Genomic DNA, 24,677 nt, shown 5'->3' on the forward strand with positions numbered 1-24,677 from the left:
TGGTTTTTAAGTCACTTCACAGAGAGGCTTGGAGAACCTCACAGTCTTCTACACACGTCAGATGAAAGGACTGTGCTTAATTTTCACAGCTTCAAAAGGGAGCACAAGTAAACAATAGCTCATAAATCATAACTGCTGGAGGAGAAAGAGGAGAGAAATAAATAATAAGTCCACATGAAGAAAAGAGAAGCAAATATTTATGTCAGAAAACAAACAAGTTTTACTGTAAGATGAAGCCTGGATGTTTTGGTTTTTTTCCTCTCTAAGAAACCCTGAGCATTCAAATATCCATCTTCTTCACCAGTAAGAAACAAAAAATATACATTTTAAAAATAAGCTAGAAGCTGGGCACTGGTGGCTCATGAGGAGGCTAACATCTGAGGATGGTGGTTCAATGCCAGCCTAGGCAGAAAAGTCCCTGTGAGACTCTTATCTCCAATTAGCCACCAGAAAACCAGAAGTAGAGCTGTAGATCAAAGTAGTAGAATACTAGCCTTCAGCAAAAGAGCTGAAAAAAAAAGGGGGGGGAGGGGGCGGCGCTTGGGACAGCACCCAAGCCCTGAGTTCAAACCCCACAACCACAAAAAAATTAAAATAGGATGTGTGTCCTCCCTCCAAGTCTCTGAGAGATCTGAGTCTAAATCTGGAGACCACAATGAACTTCAACTTGAACTTGTTGCACTAGCCATCTGAACTCAGACCCACAGACTCTATCTTGGCACTGGTGGTTCTACCTGTAATCCTAGCTACTCCAGGAAGCCGAGACCTGAAGGATTATGGTTTGAACACAGTAGAAAAGTACACAGACTCCATCTCCAAAATAACCAGCTAAAAGCTGGGTTAGAAGTGTGCCATCAGAGCAATCAAGCCAAGCAAACATGAAGCTGTGAGTTCAAGCCCCAGTACTGGAAAGAAAAAATATATACACTCATTGGATGGAACATACACTACAACCAGAACAACGTCCCACAAGAGCTCAATTACCAGACCACACACGGTATAAGACACTGATAAGTAATACTTTAATGAAACTATAATTATCTCATAATGGCAGTCACTTCACATGGTGTATTACAAATGCAATAACAGCATTAATTTATTAGGTATAAATATTTAAAATAGACCATCATTTTTATAGCTGTGTCTTGGCAACTCTTTCCTTTGTAAATGTACCATGGAACTCATTGCAATATCTCTGTACTTCTGCGCAGGGAGGAACAGCTCCCTGGCCAGGAGCAGAAGGTAATAAAATAGGGTTTCTAAGCTGCACCTTTCGGAGAACAACTATCATCCAAAAAGATGACATGATAGGCCCAGATTTAGGTCAAGAGCTAGGCAGAGAGTAAGAGATCAAGGTCTGAGAGATCTCAAGTGCAGGGTTCACAGAAGTCAGATCTCTTCCTAAAGTCATGATCAAAGGTTGAAATGCCCAGAGAACTTAACCAAGAGGTCAGTCAGTGAGACACTGGCCCTTATCCTCAGGTTAAGTCCCGGCTCCAGCCAAAAGAGCAGTGCTCAGAAATGACTTCTTCACTGCTTTATTTCGACTTAACATAATTAAAGTTTCCCATCTTGCAAGGTGAGAGGTATGTTCACCTGGTAAAGGTGATAAACACTATGCAAAACACAGACATACCATCATCACCACACACATCTGCCAGAGTCTCAAGGAAGACTAACTTGTCAGGAAGGGGGCTGGGGCTGTCACATACAGCCAAGAGCGCCATGTAGCCATTGAACTTGAACTACAGCTAGCATGACTAGGGAATTATGGCCCTAATTATATTTAATTTTCATTTTCTCAATTCTAATTATTAAATTATACAGTGTAAACATCAGAGAGGGTCAGCTCAAGAGCAGAACTGGCACTCACAAGTGAGTGTGCCAACTTCCAAGCCCGTGTCCTCTCTACAATGCCCAACAGCCTGGATACTAACTAGTTCTCTAGCCAATGCCCAGCATGTAACCAATCTTTAGCTCAACAACCAACTAGGAACTGTATGCTGCTTCACAATGGCTTCTGCACCTAGGCTGTTATTCTTCAGACCCAATGAAGTGGAAAGTTGACAAATGAAGGAAAGACTTGAGGACCACTGCTCATTAGGTCAAAGACTGACATCACCTATACTGGTAAGAGGTGAAGGTGAAATGATTTTTCTCATACCAAATACAGTATTTAGGAATGCATGCATGCATGTATGTATGCATGCATGATACGTGTATGTGTGTGTGGTATTTGTAGTGTTGCTGAGGATGGATCCCAGGACTTCATGCATGCTAAGCTCATCTCTACCACTGAGCTAAATATCCAGCCCTGGGTACAATTCTTTTTTAATGTTAACAGTTTTGTATTTATTTAATGGTATTGGGAGAAGGAGGAAGGGAGGGAGGGGGAGAGAGAGACAGAGAAAGAGAGAAAGAGAGAGAGAGAGAGAGAGAGAGAGAGAGAGATACTCTTGCCAATACTGAATTCTTGAACTCAAGACCAAGCTGTTGCCCCTTAGTTTGCTCACTCAAGGTTGGCATTCTACCACTTGAGCCACAGCTCCACTTCAGCTGTATGCTGGTTAAATGATGATAAGAGTATTACAGACTTTCCAGCCTGAGCTGACTTCAAACTGCAGTCCTCAAATCTGAGCCTCCTGAGTAGCTAAGATTACAGGCATGATCCAATGGCACCAGCCTGCTATCTTAAAAAAAAATACAATAGATTTTTCCAGACTAAAATTTAAGAAATGTTCTAAGCAAAAGAAAAATAGTAGTGAAAACCAGAGGGAAGAGTGGGAGCTGCAGGAAGAACAGGAAAGAGAGGTGGAGACCACCTGAGGTGGGTGGGAAGAAGAGTGAGCAGGTTCATTCCCCTGCTCTCTTCCTGGCGAAGAATAGGAGAATAAGGTCACGTTCTAAGTCTTGTTCCAAGCACCATAAATTTCTGGTAGGTTGTCAGTAAGCATTCCACCACTGGCCTAAATGGAAAAAAGTAAACACAAAGGACATCACTGATGGAAGACCAACATGTAAATCAAGCACTCAAGTTCACTCCTTTAGAAAGACCTACAAACCCTAAGGATGGCTGACATTTACAGTGGCTGCCTGCCAAAGAGCAGACCAGAGCAAGGGAGGTTCTCCTAATTTAGCCAAAGCTTCTAGAACCACATTAAAAAAAAAAAAAAAAAGCTGGCTGTTAGGCCATTCTCCAGTACATACTTCAAATTGCATTCTTCAAATTTCAGCTCCTGCCCAGAGCATTATATTCTTCTCATCCACTTTGCTTTCAACGGGTGGCTCTGATTAATACAAACCAATGTAAGATAATACGTTGGACCACAGGCACAAGGATGCCTTAGGAAGAATTCGAACTACGAAATTTAGTTATCATCTGAGTGTAAAGGCTCATTCATGCCTGTAATCCCAGCACTTGGAAGACATACAGCAGCAGGGTGACTGTAAGAGAGCAACCTGAGTTAGACAGTGAGACCCCCCCTCTCAACAAACAACAGAACAGTTACCTTCGAACACAGTTGCCAATTTGCAGAGGAAAACAATCTTAGGTGGTGCAAGTGAATACTTTTATTTTGAAATATTTTATTTTGGTGGACACAGAAATGAAATAAATAAAATTCTGATTTTGAATCTCAGAAGGTCAGAGTTTGGAATTATGAGGGGATGGAAGTTATAATAACCAGTGTTATACACTGGCTATTTGCTGCTTTTAATTTCATTTTGCGGTCCTGGAGATTGAACCCAGCGTCTTTCACAAGCTAGGCAAATGTTTTACCACTGAGCTATACGTCTGTAGTTTCTACATGATTTTCCTTTCTTCTTTTGTTTTTTGCCAATACAGGTTGGAATTCAGGGCCTCAAACTCACTCAGCTGATACTCTACTACTTGAGACAAGCTTTCAGATCAGCTTCTTTTGGTTACTTTTGGAGATGAGGTCTAGCAAACTTCTATGCCCAAATTGGCCTTGAAATTCAATCCTCCAAATGTCAGCCACCCCTGAATAGTAAGGATTACAGGCAGGAGCCGAGGGAACATCCGGATTTTTGGTGGGGGGGTGTGGGGGGGAGACAAGAAGACTCCGACTCAAGACCTTGTGTTTATGTGTGATGCATGCATGGCAAACAGGGTCATTTTCCAATTGTGACTATGATGTAGTTCGCTATTAAAATACATTTATTTTAAGACTGCAGCCAGTTATAAAATAGGCCAGGCCATAATAATATAGAAACATTACCAGACCCATAAAGGTGGTTTCCAGTAATTACATTTGAAGACTTCACCTCAGAGCCTATTTTACACTGCTCCCGCTAAGGAAGTGTTTTGTTGACTGTGTATTTATTGACATACAAGTGACAAAAGTGCACATCACTTATTCTGAGGAAATAGCTTGTGTGAGCTAGTCTTAGCAGACTGACTCCTGGCCTGCTTCTCAAGCAGTGAAGTTTGAATGTTTACCAACTACTACCATATTAATACAAGTATTCGATATCACTATCTTTCTTGATTCTTCCCTAAATCACTTATTGACATCATCAGTTTTAAGATAAATCTGGACCAGGTGCTGGTAGCTTACTCCTGTCATCTTAGCTACTCAGAAGGCTGAGATCTAAGGACCACAGTTCAAAGCTGGCCCCGGCAGGAAAGTGCATGAGACTCTTATCTCCAATTAACCACCAGAAAACCGGACATGGACTTGTGGCTCACAGTGGTAGAGCACCAGGCTTGAAGAGAAAAACTTAGGGACAACAAAGAGGCCCTGAGCTCAATACCCACAACTGACCAAAAAAAACACAAAACAAAACAGATAAATCTGGATTGGATGTCATAATAAAGAAAAAAAGTGCAGAATGATGGCTAGAAGGAGGTATGGGTAGGTACCAGAGAGCCGTGGAATCTGACCATCAGCCTACAAAACCGCAATGTCCCCATGAAGTTACAGACAGGTAAGGTGAGGCAAGTCTCAGAGAGAACCTCAAACACTGACATACAACAGGCACTTTCAAAACGTCAGCTCTCTTTGTCTGTCTTCAATAACCCAGACAGCTACATGTCTAAGGAGACTATCTCACCAGCACAGCGACCAAGGCATTCACTCCATAAATCATTTCACACAAGTATAGTTCTCCTCCTCCAGGTCCTTGAGTGCTAGTTTTTATTCTCTGTGGTGAAATAATGTGGACCAAGTAAAGTTTGCAGGAAGAAAACCTGAACAGGAAACAGCAAACTGTACTGCAATAGAACTTAATTTAAAACTAGCACTTTTTCTCTGAATCCCATCCATTTGCCTTTCTTGCAATACCAAATCTAATCAAAATTTTCAAACTGATCATCTAAGGCCATGTGTGAAGCTTGCCTGTAACCTCCCAACTACAACAGAAGCAGAAATAAGAGCACTGCAAGTCAAGGTCAGATGGGTCAAAACCAAGCTGTTGTGGCACATACCAATAATCCCTGCCACAAAGGAGATAGCGGTAGAGAATTATCCAAGACCGGCTTACACAAAAGCATGACGTCCTATGAAAAACAACCTAAAATAAAAAGGGCTGGGATATGCCTCAAGTGGTAGAATGCAAGCACGAAGCCTTGTGTTTAATCTCCAATACTGCCAAAATAATAATGCTGATGATACTAATCATAATCATGATGAAGATCATGGTCAAGATTATGCCAATTCTCACTTAACAGGGTTGAGAAAAGGACTTAAGAGTCTGTACTTAATACACTCTCAGAAGACACTAAAGCTGTTGGTTGGTCCATGGCCCACATTTTAAGTTACAATGCATTAGGCAAAAACATCACCTTTCAAATCCTCCAACAGGAGAGAAATGACACAGATCTTACTAGGTTTCCCCTGAAACTCCCTTCTCTTTCCAAGGGTCTGGTCACCATTTGAACCTCATTTGCAGATGCTACAGACAAAAGAAGAAACTTCTAACAGAAGATCACATTTATTCCAGAGCCATGTGACAGGAGGCATGGAGTTGGTTACAGTGATGAATTGCTAATACACTTGCTTTGCATGATTGTTCCAGAGGCACAAACAATGCCTTTTCCCCAATGACACTTCAGAATGACAGCTCGGCCTCGCTTATCCCACAGGATGGAGCAGAACAAGAACTCATGTGGCTAGAGGCTGGGAAATAGCTGCAGAAACCTTTAGGCGATGTGAAGAACCCACTGTTCAACAGAGACCCACATGGAAATAAGACTTCACACACTAGTCGTTCATCAGATGTTTATAGGGCATCAACTGTGGGCCAAGCACTGTTCTCAATTCCAATGATTAAACCAAACACTTATTCTCCACTGCTGCCTTTCCAACCCTGGAAGTCACCCATGTTTTAAAACTGAATTGAGTAATATTTGATCACAAGAAACCTATGAGTTGGATGTGTCAAGGATTATCTCATTTGATGCTGTGCTGCGTCATCTTATGGAATTTTCAAACTCTATGAGGTAAGCATTATCTTAGTTCAGACATCAACTCAGAAATGCACAGCTTAAGGATGTTGGGCAAGTGTCTCCCAGGACTGCAGCTAGTAAATGCCAACACCTTGGACGTAGAATAAAACCACACTTGGTGGCTAGATTCATACTCTTAACTTCTACTCTGTACCTCAAGAAAAACTACACCTGTCTTATCTGTCATCAAGAAGATCATTATCTCAGGTTTAGGCCTAGTGATCTATGACTGTAATCCTAGCTACTAAGGAGGAGGAGAAGAATAAAGGATCAAAACTGAAGCCCCAGAAAAAGCTAGCACAGAACATATCTGAAAATAACGGAAAGCCAAAGGACTGGGGACGTGGCTCAAATAATTCAGTGCTTAGCATGCAATTCCCAGTACTACAGAGATGGAGGGAGATGAGCAACTCTTGAAAATGAGAGGCATTTCACCAAACATGGAGAAGGGTAGTGATTAAGCACCAAAGTATCACTGTGAAAGGTCCAAAGCAAATGTTCTGCTGCTGGAGCTGCTAAGCTAACCTTCTGCACACCCAAGTCTATATCCGAAAGGCAGGAAGCCTCGGGACAGGCAAGAAATGCTTAGCTAGAGTCACAGCCATATCCTGAAAGCAGACACAGTCCTGCCAACCCCCCCCTCACACACACACACACACACACACACACACACACACACACACACACACACACCCCTCCAGCCAGAGCACTGGCCTCCCTAAGGGAGCAAACACATACAGGGTCCAATGAGCAACATCTAGCTAACAACCTACCACCAAATCGCACACATTAAAAAAAAAAGAAAAAGAAAAAGAAAGAATAACTTCAACTATCTGCCCTCCACTGTCACAAAGAAGTAAGTCATTTCTCCTCTGCCATAGAAAAGACACAAAACATTCAATGACCCAGTGCTAAACAGGAGGGTCACACAGTCCTTAGCCAGGAAGCACCTCCACAGAAGAGGTTTCTGGGAGACAATGACATTGCTCAACCCTGCTCCTTGGCCCGCCTGCAGGCCCTGGACACCTGGGTCCCCTGATGAGTCACTCGACCTTGCTCCAACAAGAAACACTTTCAGGAAGGTACTGAGATAAGCAACGACGGAAGCAAGGAACACATGCACAAGGCATGGGGACACATCTGCTACCCAAACAGGCTGTCCAGAGAGCTTAATGGCAGCCCACACTCACAGTAAGTCATAAGCAGGTAAGGGGCTCATAATGACCCACCCACATAGAGGGACCAGGAAATACAAGGATACATTTGATCCCACTGAAAAGTCAAGTCCATTAGCAATTCACAAAAATTAACAGTTCAGACTAAAGAGACAAGAAGTCACATTCTTTTCACCCTTTTCATTGTAAGGATTTCTAGTTCCCTTAAAAAGATTGCTTTACTTAGGGCACGGCTCAGATCCAGGCGTGTCACTAGACCCCAAACTGTGAATTCAAATCCTATTCTGGCTTTTGGGGTGTGGGGGATGGGAACGATGGAACCAACAGGCACATTCCTGAGATTGCAAATTCAACAACCTCCCCTAACCTCTTCCAGCTAAGCGTGCACTTGATTCCCACTTGTAGTCATTAAGGCACCTTAGGTTCTATAGTACTCACATCTCAGCTCAGGGAATTCTGGGAACAGATAGTATCACACACAAGTCTGTATACCAATTTAAAAAAGATCTTCCTAAAAAAATAATCAGAGCAGACAAATGAAGAGAAGGTAGGCAATAAAGTCATCATATTCAACGTACATAGGTGAAAAAGGAACCAAGTAACTGGAGGAGAAGGGTGGAGATGGGAGAGATGGGAGAGAATGCCAGAAGGGTTGACAGTGATCAAGTGACAGCTACAAGGGAAGCACGATGGCTGGGCACAGTAGCCTATGCCAGTCAGCACTAGCAATAGAGAAAAGCACAAGTAGGGATCAGAGTCAGCAGGTCCAGGAAGATCCTACCTTGAAAATAACCAGTGCAAAAAGGGGCTGTACGTGCATGCAACTCCAGTGGTAGAACATCTACCTAGCAAGAACAAAGCTTTAGGCTTAATTCCTAGTACTATCACACACACACACACACACACACACACACACACACACACACACACACACACACAGATTTTTTTAAATAAAAACCCAGAGTTCTATGAATTTCAGTGCTAGGCCATACAAAAAGTGAATGGGAATTTAGGATTCTCCTGGGATGGACCACCTGGGGCAGCTGCTGACCTTCTTTGAGCCTCAGTTTCCTCATCTATAATATGAGAGCAATTACAGAACCCAATGAACCAGTTACACAGTGGTCAGGAGGATTTTAAAAAAATGATACCACATGTATCAGGCACTTTATCCAAGAATACAGAAAAGCACTCAACAATTGCTAGCTACTATTATAACTTGTCTTTTTTATACTGCACCTAACCCTTAATTAACAGTATGACACATCATTTTTTTAACTCTCGTAATTCTACCCCATTCAAGCCTAACTGGGTTGAAAATATACACCAAAATCTACAAAAAAAAAAAAAAAAGGTCCAGGCACAGCTGCCAAATGGCAAGTAAAAAGCCGTAATTTTCCATCATTGGAATATATTTAGTGATAACTATAAATGAAAACCTAGGGAGAAAAAAATCCCACTTCAAATCGCCCTTCCTGTCTGACAGTCTGAAACCCAAAATCGAAGTTAAGACTTCCGCTCGCTTCGCTCTTTCCTCCCATCGGTCAAGGTTGGGTGGGGACCTCCCACATTTCCTGTTCTGTCTTGGGAGCTCTAAGCCAGGTAAAGCAAGACACCCTCCTGCTTCTGTTGGCCAGCTAGAACTAGAGGAGGACTGGGAACTCAGCCTGCTTTCTACCCTTCTTTCTAGGTTAGTCTCCCATAATACAGGCACTCAAACTTGTGGGCAGGCCCAGGCCAGGGTAATAAAGGAAATCATCTAATGACTGGCATGTGTATTTGTTGACAGATGACTCTTGGCTCGTGTTAAAGACAGCCTCAAATGACATCATCTCCAGATCACCTCAGAAGGTGATTGCTCCATTTCCTTACTGCTGAAAAGAAACCAGTCTGATGGGTTTCTCAATTTGCTTAATAAAGGCAGATGTTTAATTGGAATATATATATGTATATCTTTAGATTTTGTTTCATAGATTACTTCTGCCTTCCTGCCTAGAAAAGGAGCTCTTCTGTGGCGAGGATTTAAAATGTGCATACACACCGTGTCTACCTCAATGGCTATAGTCTGGCAACAGACCTTACCTAGGCCAGCACTGAGTAAAAACTCATGCATGCATGATCCAAACCACACAAACCTCCAATTTACCCACAGACTCAAAATCTTTAATAGTATAACAATATCAAATATTAAGAAGAAAAATGCAGCTCTAAAGAACTGGGTAAAAATGAGGGAATATAATATATATGACAAAATTTCACTGAGTCATCTCCTACCATATCACCCTGCCTACTCTCTGAAAAGCTTATTCAAAGGATGCGCTTTTGTCTCTCCTGTCTTCTCTCCCAACAAGCCCCACTCCTACAGAAACCTAAGAACCATTGGAACCAAGGTATATCAATCTCATATGTCACCATAACTCCAGTCTCACAAGGTACAGCAAATCCTAGTGATGGTGGATTCCCCCCCCCTTTTTTTTTTTGCAAATATTCTTTGACTTGATGTGGGTACACACTAAAAGAATTTTGTGCAAAGGTAGCTAGTACCAAGATCAGACAGCAAACTGAGACACACAGCAGAACCACCACCCCACCCCCCAGCCGCCAACCTGCAGACCTGTGACTGTGAAAATACTTTCTGTCCCATACTACAGAGCTCAAGGTCATTTGTTACACAGCATTCTGTGCCAAGAGATAACTGTTATGGCAGGATTGCAATCATTTGTGGTAGTGATAAATGAAAAAAAAAAATCACAAAAGTTAGTACTTCCAAAAATCCATTGCTTGTGAAAATCCTGTAGCACCTCAAGTAGTAAGCTTAGTCTTTGCCTGGAAATATGCTCTTTTAATAATGAATGCATATTTAGAAATTGAGACTTTAAGGAAGCAAGACTAATCTATTAGGCTTTCCTCACTTAGCCACAGCCAAAAGGTAACAACCACTTCTTGTATTTGTAGATCATACTCTGAAACGATTTGAATTTTTTTTACCCTTCCCTTTCCTAAAATGCTAGTGAAAGCTTCAAGTGCGTAAGATACCAATTTTTATAGGATAGCATCCCTTTCATCTGGCGCAAAAAGCCTTGAAGCTCATAAAATTGAGGCTATAAACTTTTAAGGCGCATAGCTTTCATAGGGTTAGTGTTGATGTATCTCCATTACTTGAAACATTTAATGGAAGTCATTTTACAGTTCACTTACATATTATATTCACAATTACCTCAATTCTTAACAGAGAATAGAATCACATCTAAATCGGGATAAAAACCATGTTACATTATCTAAGTACCTTTTCATTGTGACCCTTTGTCACTCAAGGCAATCGTTATAAAAGATTCTCTTTTCAATGCCATTATGATTTTGGAGTCCAGGAAAAGAGACAGAAAAGATAAATAACCAGTGGAAACTGAGACCATCTATGATATTGATATGCCTACTTTAAAATGTGCCAAACTCATGAAGGACCAAAATTCACATGTATAGATGACCATCTACACCAATTATGAAAGACCCAGTAGAATACTCAAGGCCTCAATACTCCATGAATAAATCAATTCTAACCTGTCTGTTTCATTTGTTGACTACTGAAAATTGAACCTAAGGTCTTGTGCATGATAGGCAAACTACCTACCACTAAGATATATTCTCATCCCTTTTTTTTTTTGAGACAAGATCTCACCCTGTAGTGCACACTGGCTTCAAACTCACGATCCTCCTAACGTTTGCTTCCATTGTACTGGGATTACAGGTGGGTGCCACAATACCTGAATAGTGTAACATATATTTTAATAGCCTTAAAATTCAAAATGCCTTCCAGGCCACCTTGAGAAGCACAAGTCTTTCTTTGTGGTGGAAAGCTCCTGTCACTTTTTGACACATGGTATTGTGGTATTTATTATCTGAAGGCCTTTTGAAGCCAAGATAGGGTAAACCAGGGGTCCAAAATCCTTTCCAATCAACAACTAATTACATCAACTTTTGCAAACAAACACAGCCCTGTTTGTGAGTAACCTGGACTGGCCTGCACTTGTGAGCTAATGAGTAACCAACTTTCCCTGAGAAAACCTGGGTGTAATCCCTCCAGGGCTAGATAATCCCAGTCAAAGTAAAGAAACCTGACATTTAGGTTAACCTAGGTATTCCTATCCTTAGAAAACACAGTTTTGTCAATCAGGTCTTATGGTTTTTAATGGGGGAAAAAAAAAGAGCTTGAGATTCCTTCAGGCCAAATGCCTTTTAAAGACTTCAGTGCTCTCAGGAACCCAGGCTGGGAACTAATCTTAGAGCCTCCTATTCTTAGTAAAATAAAAAGGAGAAGGGGGGAGGGGGGAATGAAGAGGGAGGAGAGAGTGTTCCATATGACTAAGGCAAAAATAATACCAGTCCACACACTCTAAATCTTCTACCTTGATTATTTACCCTAGGCAAATAATAGTGCTAGACACGGGCCTTGTCAGGAATAATATTAAAACCAAGTAAAGGCACGAGGCAACATGAATGGTGTTTGAAAGTAGTGTACTTCTGCCAGGACGCTGCTGGTCTATGCACTATAGCTCCAGAAAAGGCAGGGGTCAGTATGGCTGGAGTGGGCCTTCACTGAATATTAATTCTGTCAGTAGCAAGAACCATGTCCTTCCTCCATTCTGTGATGGCCTTTACATAAATTCATATGTGCATAATTTAATATCCAGGCTGTAAAGAACACCAAAGATAAGGAAGCAAAAGACTTCTTCATAATCAATCTTAGAGAAACTAAAAGACCCTAGACCCTTTACCTCACATAAGATATACACAGATGAACATCTGAAAGAAGCTGAGAGGAAGGCACAAAATGAATAGAAAATGGGGGAAAATACAGTAGAAAGAGCCCAACAGCTGCAATGGACACTGAAGAGAACAAACTAAGCAACTCAAGGGCAGCAGGGGAGGGGGAAAAATTAGAGAAAAAGAAGGAATAGATTACATTAGGCAAAAGAAAAGAGATGTATATGTATACATCACCCGATCTGGAAGGAATTATTTTACAGTTACTAATCATAGAGGACATAAGCACTGTAGACTAGAGTGACAATGTCCATTAAAGACAAGAGATTTGTTTTTGTTTTTGTTTTTGAAAAAATAATGAAGAAAGCAAGGGGGGATGAGGGGCTTGGGGGAGGGAAGGAGGGAAAAAATGAGGAAGGGGATCACAGGTATGACAAGAAATGTGTATGTATTCACTACCTTAAGCATGTAACTGTAACCCCTCTGTACATCATCTTGACAATTTAAAAAAAAGACAGCAATGTGTTTTTTTTCTCTCTCTCTCTACCAAGAACTGACTATATGCCAAGCCTGAGTGTCTCACGCCCATTTTTTCAATGAGTCATCCCAGGGAGCCAATGAGAAGGCAGAAAATGGAGGCATACAGATTTTTCAGCCTACGTGTACTGAGACATTATGAAGATTCCTTTTCCTGGTGGGGGAGATAGCATAATAGAAAACATGAAAATTATTTTCCTCAAAGTCCTGCTACCAAGCAGAGGAGATCAAAAAGTATTGAGACAAGAATGGAATGGAGTAAGAACAAAGACACAAGCATGAGGGGCCCAAATGGTACTCCTAAACTGGTATTTGGACCTGGAAAAATCTCAAGAATACAGAATTTAAGCTTAGTCTTGAAGAACAACTAAGACTTGGGATCTTAAAGATGAAGACAAAGAGGATTAAAAACCTTTCAGGAAGAAAGAAAGCATTTGCAAGAAACTTACAATAAGAAAATTTTGAAAATGAACTTTGAATATGCAAAAAAGTTAGCCAAGAATCTAAAACTCACTATGTACCATGTATACAGATACCTAACAGATATATCATGACTCCCAATCCTTTTAGTAATTAGAGGAAAAAGAACCTGTTGTTATTCCTATTTTAAAAGGGAAACCAGGTGCCACTGGCTCACATCTATAATCCAAGCTACTCAGGAAGCTGAGGTCTGAGGATCGCAGTTCGAAGCCAAGCCAGGAAGGAAAGTCCATGAGACCCTTAACTTCAATTAACTACCAAGAAAAGCTGGAAGTGGAGCTGTAGCTCAAGTGTTAGAGTGCTAACTATGAGCAAAAAAATATCAGGGACAATGCGTAGGCCCTACATTCAAGCCAAGGGCTGGCACAAAAACAGATAAATAAAAATACTAATGTAAAATAAAAGGGGAGCACTGAGGTGCAGCAAGGTTAAATAAATATGTCCCCCCAAAAAAATCACACCATGAATAAGTGATTAGACTCTAGTACTACCTGCTTGCATGAATCCTGCCTGATCAAGTCATAATCAAACAAAAGTTTTCTCCAGCAGCCTTTCCATTCAGGCTCCTATCTGGGTCAGAAGAATGTGTTTGCCTAAACAAAAGCAAGTAGCCCTAAGAACAATGCAAAAACTTCAACATCTATGCCAGTATTAATGAAATAATTGCTTGCCCACAGGCAAAACTGTTAGAGACCTGAGAAAAAGATGGAAGCTGAAAGCTTTTTGTCTGTAAAGGAAAAGCTACCCTACATCATACTAGCAGATCCAAGTCTCCTCTCCCCTCCACTCCCCTCCCCTCCTTGTTTCACAGCAAGCTGGAATTTAATGGTCCACTTCCAGACTCCAATGGCCCCCCTGTGCTGGGAAGTCCTCAAAGCCATTTCACATGGTTTGAACCACGATTTCATTCAGTGATTCTCATCAACAAAAACAAATACCCAGGATTGAAATCACTTGCCAGTACAGGGACCACAGACAAAACAGTTACTTCAATATTTAGCTTAGAAATGAAAGCATTTGGGCTGGGAATGTGGCTTAGTGGTAGAGTGCATGCCTAGCATGCATAAAGCCTTGGGTTTGATTCCTCAATACCACATAAGCAGAAAAAGTCAGAAGTGGTGCTGTGACTCAAGAGGTAGAGTGCTAGCCTTCAGTAAAAGAAGCCAGGGACAGTGCCCAGGCCCTGGCCAAAAACAACACACACACACACACACACACACACACACACACACACACACGATTACCATTTTAATTGCTTGATCTCTTGTTTCTTTTGAATACAAGACACAAGCTTCCATTTCATTCGTAAGGATATAGCTTATAGAAATGAGAGCTTATATTATGACATTATGGAGTGCAAAAATATGTGTATTATGTGTGAAATAACTTGGCGATGACCACACAACCCCCTGTCCCCAGCTAGGCACTGGGTGGCTCACACCTATAATCCTAGCTACTCAGGAGGCTAATCCTGAAGATTATCATTCAAAGCCACCCTGGACAGAGAAGTTTGTGAGACTCCATCTCTAAAATGACCAGAAAAATACAGGGCTGAAGGCATGGTTCAAGTGGTACAGCAGCACAAGCAACTTAAAGAACTAAGTTCCAATCCCACTATTGGCAAAGAAAAAAAAAAGAAAACCCTATACCAAATGGGATTTTATTTTTGTAATTACTGCTTCTGGCTCAATGCACTCTAAAGGTTCCTCCTTGAAAATCTAAGGAACTGGCATGGAAATGGCCATTTTGCCCAAGTATATAAATTACATTTCATGGTTGGCACTAGCAGAGGAAACAGCAAGGCTAAAATTAACAGTAACATAAACACATACCCAAACACAAACCCCCATGCAGTATTAAGTTTCTATTCATATTTTTAGGGAAAAACTTCCCTAATTACTTGGCCCTGCCTGGTCTAAAGATATGAAAGAAGCAATCAGTTGAGGGTGTAGCTCAGTGATACATCATTTATGGGGAAGAAAGGAGGGAGAAGGCAAGAGGAAGGAAGATAGACGGGGGAGGAAGAATGATGACTTCACTCTGTAAAACTGCAGATGAGCAAGACAATTCATTGGTGCTAGCCCTTTTCCCCCCTTCCACAGCTAAGTCACAGAGTAGTCATCAAGTGTGAGGCCAATTCGAATTTCCCTCCATCTCATCTCCTTCCTCATCAACCACTGCTCACCCCTCTCACAGAGACAGAGCAATCATAGCCACAGCCTTCTAGCCAGTCACGTGGAAAGGAGAGTATCGATGCAGCTTGGGTTAGCTAGAGAAAATTATTATACTGCAGATGAAGGAAAACTGTATTATTTATTTCTCCCACAGGTACAGTTTTAAATATATTTACTTATGAATGCATAAGAATATATAGTCATAAAGAATGCACAATCATCTTTCAGTATCCAGAAAGGAGAATCATTCCAGGACTCCCCACGAATACCAATGTTCTCATCTTCTTAAGTCCATGCCTATAACTGTTCTCATTTACTTGCAATCATCTCTAGATTACTAATACCCAATGAAACGTAAATGCTACGTGCATTGTTTAATACTGTATTGTTCACGGAATCATGACAGGAAAATGGTCTGTCAATTTTCAGAACAGATGCAAAATTTTTTGGTGAATATTTTCAATCTGCAGTTGGTTGAGGCAAAGTAAGGGGGAAGCACATTACAGAGCCAACTCTATTCACTCTGAGGACATCTCTGTGAGGATATCTCTGGTGAATGAAAAGAACCTTTACTGACACAAATCCCAGCTCTAGGCCAGCTCCTGCCTAAAGACAGTGTGGTATCTCAAGAACAGTGGTGTCCACCTAAGGACCAGAAGGCCGAAGAACCAGGCTGTTCCGATACCACACTCTACCTGTGTGACTCAGGAAGCCATTTCTTGCTTGGCATGGCTGATTCTCTATGAGAAAGGTAATGACAACATGGCAACCAGATCCCTTCTAGCACTGAAACTCCTACCAGGAAAGGTACTGCCAGATCTCATGTAGGCTGAGGAAGGAAAACTGCCCTGGGCAACAGGCCACAAAGGAAGATATTAACTCAAAACCAGGAGCACAGCGGGTCCTATGGGATGTACGGATGCCAAATGCTTCTGAGCTCTAACTTAGGAAAAGGTCCCCATTGTTTTGGAGGGAAAATGTTGTGTTGGTTTTTTTTTTTTTACTTTGCTTGATTTTTAACAGTGGAACATTACTAACAGAAAACAAAGTACATCAAAATAATCATCTCTCACCCCCAGGATGGGCAAACAATGGCTACTCTCATACATGGGTGCGTGAACTAGAACCATCTTTTCAAGTGATATTTTCTAGTCTCAAGAGACATACAAGGTAATGAAAAATATCACTTTGACTTCATTAGAAGGTAATGCTTTCCCCAGTCTCCCTCCACAATAAACTACTCCAAAACTCAGTGGTATAAGACCACTATTTCATTTTGTTCATAGGGGGAGCAGAAGGCAGTTGGACCCCACAGTGTCCAGGGCCCTCACAAGGGGTGGGTTGGGGTGGGGTACTGGCCTGACAGCCATTAGCTGGATTATCAGAGGGATACTCACATACCTGCAAGTTCACCTGAGCTGAGAGTTGGAAAATCTACATAGGCCTCTCCTCCCTGTGTGAGCAGGTTCGAGGCTCCCTCACAGTATGGTCACTGGCTTCAAGACCAAATATTCTAAGACAAGTGGTGAACTTTTATAGACATGCCTACTAAGTCCCATGATATGACTTCTGTCATGCACTTTTTAGTCAAGACAGCCATCAACGTTTACCCACATGTGCTGGGCACTGGTGGCTCACTCCAGTAGCTACTAGGTACTACTACTACTACCTAGCTATTCAGGAGGCTGAGATCCAGGGATCACGGTTTGAAGCCAGCCAGAGTAGGAAAGTCTATAAGACTCTTAGGTCCAATCAAGCACCAGAAAGTAGTAGTAGAGCACTAGCCTTGAACACAAAAGCTCAGTGACAGTGCCCAGACCCTGAGTTCAAACCCTAAGACAGGACAATACACACACACACACACACACACACACACACACACACACACACACACAATTTAAGTTTACCCACATTAAAGGAAAGGGGATGTGGGTATTTAAAGCATAACTCAGTGGTAAAGCACTTGTCTAGTATTCATGAGGACCTGGCATTTGATTCCCCCACAATGAAGGGCGGGGGGAAAAGAAGAGAAAAGCTATATACATCCATCTCGCCCAAATTCATGAAATGAAAGTCCAGGTCAGTTTATATAGGAGATGCAAGGTATCTTTAACTTTGCTTCCATCTTGGTATACAATTTATGTGCCTTGATGATAAACCGCCAACAAAAGAATTCCACAAATAAAGTAAATCAAACTCGCTGTATATCAGGCGGCCTTGAGTATTTCAGATTTGAAGCCAATACTGATAGGCAAAAGATCAAAGCAAAGACAGAAGAATGAGGCTCCAGTCGTTGAAGCCCTCTTAGTTGGCCTCTGAAGCAGTGATTATAAACAGTAGTCCTGCTCACTACTAGAGAGGGCCTTGCTATCTATTATAGACCTTTATTGCTGTTTTTGGCAGCTCTGTTCCTTCTGTATCCGAACTGATTGAAATGTAACATACAAGAGTATTAAAACATCTGCTGAACGATCATTCCAAAGTTCGGATGACATCGAGATGAAATCTATTCAACTATGAATTTGCCATTTTAAATAGCTTTTTTTTTTTTTTTAACAATGGAACACAGGCAGCAGCTGTTTACAAAGGAATCCCATATGCCAAACCCTGAGTTCAGTTTAATTCGGAGCTGATGTGACCCTACAGTTTTCTGGATGGTTTACAAAGGAGACCTCAGCCTTCAATAATGCTGTGTGCCCAGCACTCAGCAAGAAAAGATAGTAGGAAAGGAAGTGTTCCATACCTGGATTTCCAGGTTCTTTTTTCCCCTTTCTATGCCCCCCCTCCAAAAGAAATCATACTCCAGGTTCTTTATTTGTTTTCAGGACACAAAAGGCCTACCTGTGAGGCATCGGGAAATATAACTAACCAGGGCTACCATCCCCATCAGGTGTTAGGCCAATACTAATGTCCTCTAAGGAACATCCCCGGGTCCACTGCACTAACCACTATCCACTGTCTGCTGAGAAGGTCTCTGGCATTGTCCTTCCAGCACAAGTCCCCTCCAAATCTCCTATCCCTTCCCTTTGTGTCTCACTACATACATGTTGGAGCTAGAAGTGTGGTGAGAACAGACACAGGAGTCAAAGGAAGGTAAGAAAATAGCAGCTGAAGGAACCAGAGAGAGGAAAGGAAACCCAAAGAGAGCTCCAGCGCCGCATCACCTCCCTGAGTTCCCAGAGGCATGGTGAAGAATAAGGAGTAGACAATGACCAGACTTTCCAGGCGCCTGCCAGTCGCTGGAACTGCACCGAAGACACACAGACTGAGGCAAAGTGCACCTCCAGAGGTGCTGCAGCAGAGAAACACCTGTTTCTTTAAATGCTCCTCAAGAGGCAAAAGACTGAGACCAGTTCCTCTGCTGGTTCCTGGGCTGCATTTCTTTGAAGGAGACACTGGTTCCATCACCAGTCACTTCCCATCTCTGCGTTTATGTAGGGTACACAGAGCTGATTAAAAATAACATTGAGAAAGGTCAATAGCTTGGAAAGTGACAAGTCAATTCGGCCTGCCACTGAAGTTTGTGGTATTTACCACTCTATTACACTGCCAGGTAAACAGGAATCCAATATGGATCGATTTAGCAGGCATTGTCATTGCTCATGAGAATTAGAATGTACCAGGCCAAAGCTATAAGCCTGTACAGGAAGCACTGATACTGTTACTACACGAATAACATCAGTAAATGAAAAGTAACTTGTGAGAGGTGGAAAAAATATGACTGCTAGTGGTAATTGAGACAGAAAAATCCCTGCCTTCTGAAACAGTGCCATCAAGGACTTATTCAGTCTTAATCTCATAAAAATTTATCACCAAAGCACACAAGTACTGTTTCATTTGTGCCAAGCATGATCACATGTACATACAGACACACATTCGCATAAGTGTATGCGTATGCTTACCTGTAGCTATATATGCATATATTTTATATCTCGATGCATGTATATGTAAGCACAAGCATATACGCTTTTATGATTAAGAAACCACAGTAAATTGTACCTGGCTAATGCCAAGTTCTAGGCAATCGTGATGTGAAGAATTCTTTTCTTACACTCTGACCATCCTGCGGTATCAGAACATTAAGAAAGTTTCTAAAGATGTCACACATGATACTGTGATTTAAAGAAAGCCTAACGTGGCCAGGCATGGTAACCTATTCCAGTAATCCCAACTATTGTGTAGGCAGAAAGAGAGAATTATACTTTCAGGCAACTCGGGAACCAGCCACATAAACGAGTTAGCAAGACCCTATTTCCAAAAGGGAAAGAAAGTGGAAAGTGGTTACACCTGTAACCCTAGCTATTCCAGAGGCATTGGTAGTAGGACTGCAGTTCAAAGCCAACCACATCAAAAGCATCTAAACCCTGCCTGAAAAATAACAAAAGCAAAAAGTGTTGGAGGTGTCACTCAAGTAGCAGAGCACCAGCCAGGCAAACACGAAGCCCTGAGTTCAAACCTCAATATAGCCAAAAAAGAAAAAAAGGTTGAAATAGAATACATAATCTGAAAACATAGACTACATACACATTAGGATGGAATGAGATTGTGCATTTTTGTTTGCTTGGGTTTGATTTTGGTTTAATGCCCTAATATAAAGTCCACAGACTTCCAATGGCACACATGTGAGGGTTTCAGGTGCTGTAGTGAGGGGCGGTGGGGGGGGGGGGAGGGGTGCCAGACCATGTTTCTGACCAGACAGAGCTTCCTCTGTTCCATCTCATTCTCTTTCCAGCCCCAGGTCACCACAGTGCCTCCATTTCCCCAGTGACACAGTCTCTCTCTTGTATTATTCATTCACAGCCAAGGCTCAAGTTGCAAACCAAACCATCAGGAAATCAAGAAGCAGAAAAGCCAGGCAATACACCCCGAAGCCTCACTGGTGCCTGAGAAACCAGGAGGAGACTCCAAAATCTTTGACACAGCAATGACAGCAACATGGTCCAACTCCAGTGTGGAGAAGGGAGAGAAAGGGGAGGAGGAGGAGGGGGAGAAGGGGGGAAGAGGAGGGGGGAGGGGAGGAGGAAGAGGAGGAGGAGGAAGCGGCAGCAGAAGCAAGGCAGGCCAGGAAGAGAAAACTGAACCACACAAATGAACACAATTAGGAAAATGATGCAAATGCTGCACAGAAATTCCTTCACTGCATCCCACACAGCTGTTGGCGGTATGGTCTGTGGTCCTTCAGAGGAAACGTTTCAGGATAATTTAACTAGGACACAGGGCCAGTACCGAGTATGGGCTGATGCACCTAAGGGTGCAGGGACTAAGTACAGCAGTGTCATTTCAATGCGGTTTGCAGCTCTTTCTTCAAGGCAGAAAAGGTACAAAGTAGGGGTGAACCTCAGCCCCACCCATCTGTTCTCTGGTTCTTACTGAGCTCTACGAACTCTTCTTATTCCAAGGAGGGTCCTAAGGACAGGCATCGGCACCACATAGAACGGGACCAAGGATGCTTCATCTTAGACCTCCTGAAATGGCATCTTCATCCTCAGGTTAACTCCTATGCACGGTCAAGCGACAGCATGTGGAGAGCAGGGGACGAGATATAAGTCCTGACTCTGTGGGCACTGGGCCCCTTGAAGTAAAAACTAGTAACACCCCTGACCCTTATACAGTGAGCACTGGGGCACAGGCACAAATCACATGAGCACAAACACATACCAATGTACAACTGCGTGCTGAGTGCTGCCAAAGCAAAACAGGATCAGACCTGAGGCAAAGCGTCCTGAGAGGTGACAGAATTGAGATCCACGGAACATATAGACATGAACTAGGGAGAGAGGGAAGGCAACGGCACCAGGTGGAAAAGAAAGGTATATGCAAAGGCCCCACGGCACAGTAAAAGAACCACAAGGATACATTCTCATAAGGAAGGCAGGGATCACGCCGTAAGGACTCTTGTAGGCCCATGGAGAGTTTGACCCTCAGAACCGGGGGGTTGGGGGAGGGGATAAGAAGAGTCCTAGATTGGTTTGAAACAGGTCATAACAGAAGAAGAGGAAGAGAAGTGGGCAGATTCAAACCCAAGGATTTTACTGAAGAAGATTTAGACCACCGCCACCCCCACCTCACCCAGAGCCCTATTTGTAAAACACATTATACTATTTGCCCTTCCCTTCTGACCCAGAGCTGCATCCAAAGTTAAGCCTATCAGCTACCAACCTCACAAGACAAACTCAATCTCCTTCCTACCAAAGAAATAAACAAGAGGTGTTCTAACACTAAGACACACGCCAGGTACTGGTGGCTTGTGCTTATAACCCGTTAGGTTTATACTCAGGAGGCTGAGATCTGAGGATCGTGATTCAAAGCCAGCCCAGGCAAGTCCTATCTCCAATAACTCTCCTGTCTCCAAATAACCACCAGAAAGCTGGAAGTGGTGCTATGGCTCAAAGTGGTAAAGCCTTGAGTAAAAGAGCTCAGGGATAGCACTCACGCTCTAAGTTCAAGCCCTACAACCAACAAACAAAACAAAATAAAAAGGACACACACACACACACACACACACACACACACACACACACACACACACACACGGTTGGTAAATAAATCTCAGCAGTTGCCCTGGAATGCTGGAGTACTCAAGACTCATAAAAATAAGAACTATCTAAATTCAACCTAGCTCTTCCCCTGACTACTTAGACAAAGCAACCTCTCTTGGCATCAAAACTTAACATGCCCTAATAATGCTCCTACCACAAGGGGTACTAAGAGGATGACACAGTTATCTGCAGAGCCCTGGGAGCAGCACTTAACCCACAGTAGGTGGTCAATAAAGATAAATTATCCTTACACAAAGGATACCACGTCAAGTAGAGTGTAAGCATCACATATACTATTTCATGCGGGCATCACAGTAACTCTACAAAGGGGAAGCTAGTTAGAAGCCCAAATGACCAGGAAATACAAAGGACTAAGCAGTGTACTCAGATCTGGCTATGAATCCAGGTTCTAAAGAGACTCAGCCCCTCCTTAGGGCTCCCACAGAGCACAACAAAGCCAGGAGCAGTCACTGAAGGGGCTGAATGAAGAATCTGACCCTCAGACCACAGGGGCAGGTGGCCAGTTAGAAAGGCTGAACAGAAAGATGCCTCCTAGGAGTTCCCCACCATCGCTCTCCATGGAACACAGACTTTCTCCAGCTTAACTTGACTCCGATGTCATTAGTAGACCAGCTACCAGAAAAATCTCCAGGGACTCATTTTTGGTAAAATGTAACTTCTCTTTTGGGATTTTCTGTTTATGGGCTTGGGAGGAAGTTACTTTTTTGTTTCAACCATTCACCGAGCATTCTTTATTTCCAACACCTTAGACACCACAGTGACTGCCAACCAAGTTGGAGGCTGCAAAGCACCTGTCCCCTGAGATCTACAGGCTATGGCTAAAGCCTAGAGCAATAATTTCACATTTGGTCTTATCCTAGGCCATAAGCCAGCCATAAGCAAGAGACCAGGACTTGGAAATTTTCTCCACAGAAGCCAAACTTTCTCCAAGGTATTTAAATTGTAAGAGGCTTGCTGAATGAAGTGCTCCCCAGAGATATGGAAGAACACCCATTTGTTCAGAGTCATCTCTGGCTGCAGAACATATTGTTTATGTAGTGCTAGGAATTGCACCCAGAACCTCTTGCGTGCTAAGCAGGCACTCCATCGCTGAGCCACATACACAGCATTTTCAAAGAGCTGAATGGAAACATATGGCATTAGTAATATGAGCCTCCATGGTTACAGCACATCCTGAATGATCAGGGCAAAATGGGACAGAAGACAGGCAAGATTTAATAAACTAAGAAATGTCTAGCATTATCAACCTCCTCAATTATTTTAACCACAGCCATTGTGATTATTTGCAATTAAGTTGTTTTTTTTCCAGGTCCCTAGGTTTTAAACAAAATATGAACTGCAAAGAAAAGCAATGAATACTAGATGGAGTTTATATACTACTGAATCCAGTTGGAAAGACAGCTTTACTTGTCTGTCATTAACCCTTGATTTATGTGGATTCAGTGCTTTGCCTCTATTTTTGACATTATTAGTTAATTGCCAACAAGCTCTTTCTACCTGAAGTTTTGGGCCACATTTAAATATAATATTTGGCTGTTACACATGAGAGTAGGGAGTAGGAGGTATCAGTTAGTACCTAGTAAGGAGATGCCAGGGATGTGGTTAAGCATATCACAATGTCAAACACAAATCCCCTAAAACAAGGAATTATCCTAGTCACAATATCAATAAGACAGAATGACAAATTCCTTGCGATGAATGAGCATTGAAATTTGAAATCAAAGGAGCCTGATTTGGATCCCAAGCACCTTGGATAGGTACTTCTTGCTCTTCTGAGGCTCAGTTCCCATATGTATGAAAAGAGAGAATATTCTTTCTCAAACGTTGTAGTAAAGAATGAAAGAAAGCAGGGCACCAGTGGCTCACGCCTTTAATACAAGTACATAGGAGGCTAAGGTCTAAGGATCACAGTTCAAAGCCAGCCCGGGCAGGAAAGTCCATAAGACTCTTATCTCCAATTAGCCACCAGAAAACCAGAAGTAGCACTGTGGCTCAAAGTGGTAGAGGGCTAGCCTTGAGCAAAAGAGCTCAGGGACTATGCCCAGGCCCCAAGTTCAAGCTAGATAGCTAACGAGAGAGAGAGAGAGAGACAGAAAGAGAGAGAGAGAGAGAATATGAAAGAGGCAACAGGTGTGAAACCATCTGAAAAGCCCAGTGCATTAAAGGGCCCTTGACATCTGTTAATCCAGAATCATTGCTATTTTTAAAACAGAAGCTATTTCTTTCTTTCCCATCTTCATTTCCACTGGGATTTTACCAGGAAGGAAGGAAAAGGGGAACCCAGCCAACTCTGATGCCCGCTGGAGATCTATAGTTTGCATGAAGCTGATTTAGCAATTTCAAATCTTACTGTCTAAATCTATGTTAGAGAAACCTGGAGATGAGCAAGTCTATCCTACAATTTTTTTTTTTCAAACGTGTGGTGTTTTTCCAAGGGAGAAATTCAAGTCAAAAGAAAGAAGCAAAGGCAACAATTCACAGTGGGGTTCTCAGTGGCAAATGCTGCCCCCTTTTCACATAATGA

General features: G+C 42.3%; 1 protein-coding gene and 1 long non-coding RNA gene across 19 annotated transcripts in view; one reads left to right on the forward strand and one right to left on the reverse strand.

Moving 5' to 3' along the window:
- Window positions 1-24,677, reverse strand: part of Magi1 (membrane associated guanylate kinase, WW and PDZ domain containing 1) — a 548,751-nt gene that overhangs the window by 498,181 nt on the left and 25,893 nt on the right. The window lies entirely within an intron of this gene.
- On the forward strand, window positions 1,593-24,092 carry LOC125358727. The gene is made up of 3 exons (XR_007212373.1): window positions 1,593-1,605; window positions 2,808-2,811; window positions 23,723-24,092. It is a non-coding gene; the product is annotated as an uncharacterized LOC125358727 (long non-coding RNA).

The sequence above is a fragment of the Perognathus longimembris genome, chromosome 10 (assembly GCF_023159225.1).
Source record: "Perognathus longimembris pacificus isolate PPM17 chromosome 10, ASM2315922v1, whole genome shotgun sequence".
NCBI lineage: Eukaryota > Metazoa > Chordata > Mammalia > Rodentia > Heteromyidae > Perognathus > Perognathus longimembris.